Source organism: Labrus bergylta, chromosome 22, assembly GCF_963930695.1.
Source record: "Labrus bergylta chromosome 22, fLabBer1.1, whole genome shotgun sequence".
Lineage (NCBI taxonomy): Eukaryota > Metazoa > Chordata > Actinopteri > Labriformes > Labridae > Labrus > Labrus bergylta.
In genome coordinates, this window is record NC_089216.1 from 1,248,044 (window position 1) to 1,252,269 (window position 4,226).

Consider the following 4,226-nt stretch of genomic DNA (forward strand, 5'->3'; position numbering starts at 1 on the left):
CTTGAGTGTTCTGCTGGAGGCCATGTGAGGGTGAGTGCAGGAAGATCCTCATCTGTGTCATCCTCAACATCTGTTTGTGGTATGTGTTTGCTCACAACTATTTTCCGGCTTTTGTCTCTTTTCTTTGGTTGAATTGTTGTGGGAGTGTCACTATCAGGAGCAGTAACTGGGAGGAAGTCACATGGTAACAACATGTTTCTGTGGAGGATTCTGAACCTACCTCTGCCACTCTCTGGTTCCACCTCAAACACTGGACTGTCCACACCCTTCTGACTTTTGATAACATAAATACCATCTTCCCAGTATGGAGCGGAGTTTCCCTGGTCCTCCCCTTTCAGTCACGTTTCTCACCAGGACACGACTGCCCACTTGCAGGATGGGACCGTACACTCTCCTGTCATAATGTCTCTTTCCCCTGTCAGTTGATTTCGACGCGTTTCTGGAAGCGATGTCATAAGCATCGGCCATCCTCCGTCTCCACTTCTCCACATAGTCCTGATGGGAGCCTGAGCCATCCCGACTTTCAATACCAAACAGAAGGTCAACTGGTAGTCTGGGGGGCCTGCCAAAAAGAAGGAAGAATGGAGAGTGGCCTGTGGCTTCATTAGCTGTGCAGTTATAGGCGTGTATGACCTTGGAGAGGTGATTTGTTCGTAGTTGCATATGCTTTAGCGAAACGGGTATAATGATCCATCACCACCAGAATGTATTCATAACCACCTTTACATTCCTCCAAATGCAGGAAATCAACTGAGACCAGCTGAAATGGGTGAGTGGTTTCAATACTCATCATTGGTGCACGTGTCTGTCTGTTCGGATTTCTTTTCTTGAGACACTCACATACATTTGTCACAAAGTGTTCTACGTCTCGCTGCATTTTTGGCCAAAAGAAACGGTCTCTTATCAGATTTAGTGTCCTTTCTGTACCTAAATGGCCCATTTCTTTGTGCAGCTCATTGAAGATGAGAGGGCGGTATACTTCTGGGAGTACCAGCTGACTTTTCGCGTGAGTCTTCCTATACATTGTCCCATCTGTCCTGATCTCCAGCTTGTCCCACTCTCTAGCTAGAGATTTGACCTCAGGACTCTCCTCCTTTAGTTCTCGTGCAGCTGGTCTTTTGTTTTTCATTTTTAGGTCATAGATTTTGCCTATTACAGAGTCCAGTTGTTGAGCTGTTTTTATTTCTTCCCTGGATAATGGCTTCACAGTGTTTAACAGATTCTCAGTCTCTACCTGTTCCTGAACAGCAGTAAATGAAACAGAACTCAGGAGTGGACTGTGTTCTTCCTGTTGCGCCAGGATGCCCTGTTCTGTCGCCCTGACTGCTTCCTGACAGACTGACTGGGTGCACTGACTCATGTAACTATCGAAATCAAGTGGCAGTCTTGATAAACCGTCTGCATCTGTGTTTGTTTTGCCTGGCCTGTATTTTACTGTGAAGTTAAAATCTGCTAGCTCTGCAACCCATCTCTGTCCCACTGCATTTAATTTAGCTGTTGTCAGTACATATACGTGAGCGGATTATTGTCTGTGTAAACGACAAAGGAGGGAGCATGAAACAGGTAGTGCCTGAAGCGCTCACAGATGGCCCACTTAAGTGCCAGGAACTCTAGCTTACCAGAGTGGAGATGATAATTTTTCTCTGGAGGAGTTAATGTTCTGGACCCATAGGATATCACACTTAGCTTGCCCTGTTGCCGCTGATACAGCACTGCTCCAAGTCCTGCCTGCGACGCATCCGTATGTAGGATAAATGGCTCATTCAGGTCTGGGTATCCTAGGATTGGGGGGTTGGAGAGTTTGTCCACTAGGTGACTCAGGATCTGCTGGTGACTTTCAGTCCATGAAACTGGTGTTGCTGAAGATAACTGTCCTTGTTGCCCATTCTTGTTTTTCCCCTTTCTTGACACGTTGGATTTGTTTTTTGAAAGAGATGTAGCAGTAGGTGGGCCTGCTAACAGTTCATACAAGGGCTTCGCTATACTAGAAAAGTCTTGAATATATGATCTGTAGTAGGAAAGGAAGCCTAAAATCTGTCTGACTTCTCCCACTGTGCTAGGGTGTCTTTCCTTCAGTGCTTGTACAGGAGCCAACTCTGCTGGATCCATACTATGACCCTCTTTAGACACTATCCTCCCCAAAAACCTCATTTTGGACCTAAACAGTTCACATTTCTTTGCTGTGAGTTTTACCCCGTGTTGTTGATATCTTTTCAAAACTGTTCTTACGTGCTCCACATGGTCTTTAAAGGACTGACTGTGAACTAAGTTATCATCAAGGTAAGGCAGGCAAATGTCCTCACGTAAACCCCACAAACACTCCTCCATGCTCCTTTGGAATTCAGCAGGTGCTGAACTAAGGCCAAAAGGGATCCTCACCCACTGATAAAGGCCCCATGGAGTGATGAAGGCGGTGAGAGGCTGACTGTCTTCATTGACAAAACCTTGGTGGTATGCCTTACCTTGGTCTAACACCGGAAACCACGAGCTTCCAGTAAGACTGTCCAACATATCTTGAATTCTAGGGATAGGATGTCTATCTGGCACTGACTTCTGATTTAGCTCACGATAGTCTAAACATAGTCTCAGTTCACCAGATTTTTCTCTCACACAGACGATGGGTGATGAGTAAGATGACTTCGATTTGGTAATCCAGCCCCGGTTAATCAAATCTTGCAAGTATTCTTTTACCTCCTGATGTAGCAGCTTGGGCACACTGATGTAAGTCTTTTGGACTGGTGTCTGGTCCTTCAAAGTGATGTGCAAGCGGAGTGAAGGGATGCAGCCTACATCATTCTCATCTTGAGCAAAGGCTGTGCACTCCTCCCTGAGCATCTGTCTAACTAGGGTCTGTAGGTCACTAGTTAAGTGATCTAAGACTACAGGAGGGTCCCAAACCTCACTACATTCTGTGGTGGGGCATGTTTCGCCTGAACAGTCTGTCTCTCCTTGTGCAGTTTGTGTCTGTCCTTGTGTCACAGGTTCTACAGCTGCTGGGTACACTGCTTTAACACTCTCTAAGTGTCCCAGAATAACACGTGGGCCCAGTGTAATGCTGTGTCCTGAGGTGTTGATCACAGAAATGGGGACAGTAGCCGAGTTACCTTTTTTCATGGTAAACAGTACTTCCTGAATGTGTAAACCCTCAGGTAAATTTGTGTTCATATTAGGGCAGAACAGCATTACAGTGTCTTTCTCCGTCTGTGTGCGCGCACGACATTTAACTGTGGTGGCTTCATCTGGATGTAACACTACTCTATTCTTGCCTGTTTTTACTATCATCTCTTCACTAGTAGCTTGGTGAGTGTGCATTAGCTGGACGAAAGTTTTGGCAGCACAAGAGTCAATGTCAAAGGCACTGCTAACAACAGTCATCTGCTGCAATACCCCCTTGTTGTTTAAGTTGTTCATTGATCACTTCCTCGATTACATTAAAGCCAATAATAGGGTCTACTGCCACATTAGGATCACTGGAAACCAGAACCGGAACTAGCAGGTTGGCGCTAGCAACCTCTGACCCACTAAGTTTAAACTCTACTGGTATCCACCCCATAAATGGTATTTCAGTCTGATTAGCAGCAAGTCCGTTCAGTGGTTCTGGCCCTAAGAGTTCTTCTATTGGCCTTATGGAGCTATTAGGTAGGTGCTCTGCTCGCCATTTGTCATTTATAACAGTCGCTTGAGAGCCTGTATCCCACAGTGCTGTTATTGGTACATTATTGAAGATACATTTTACACTTTTCCGCTTACCTATTAGTTTAATGAGTCTTTTACCCTGTTTTGCTGAAAGGTAATCAACTTTGCATGTGTCTGGGAGCTTGTTTTTTTGTGTCTCCTCCTCAGCTAAGTGTTGCTCAACTAGCTTAACTGCTCTACACAGTGATTTATGTTCCTGCCATTGACACTTCTGACATGCTCTGGAGCAGTATACTGTGGTTGAACAACCTGCACATGTTTTAAACTTTCTGCCTGTGCCCTCCTCCTGTAGGCAGCAATGACAGCGGCGGGACTCTGATGGTTGTGGCTGGGTCACTGCTGGTCCCTCGGCAGCAACCCTTTGAAGTTTCCCTGCACCTGCCTTGGAGCTCTGCATCCTCTGGAAATGTGGCCTGGCTGACCACACTTGAAGCAATGACTGCAGCTCTCTCCTTCTCCCTTGTCCTGACAGGTTCTGCAGCCTCTCTTGCGAATGTCTCTGTTCTCTGTTGTTCGCTTGGAGTGCTGTG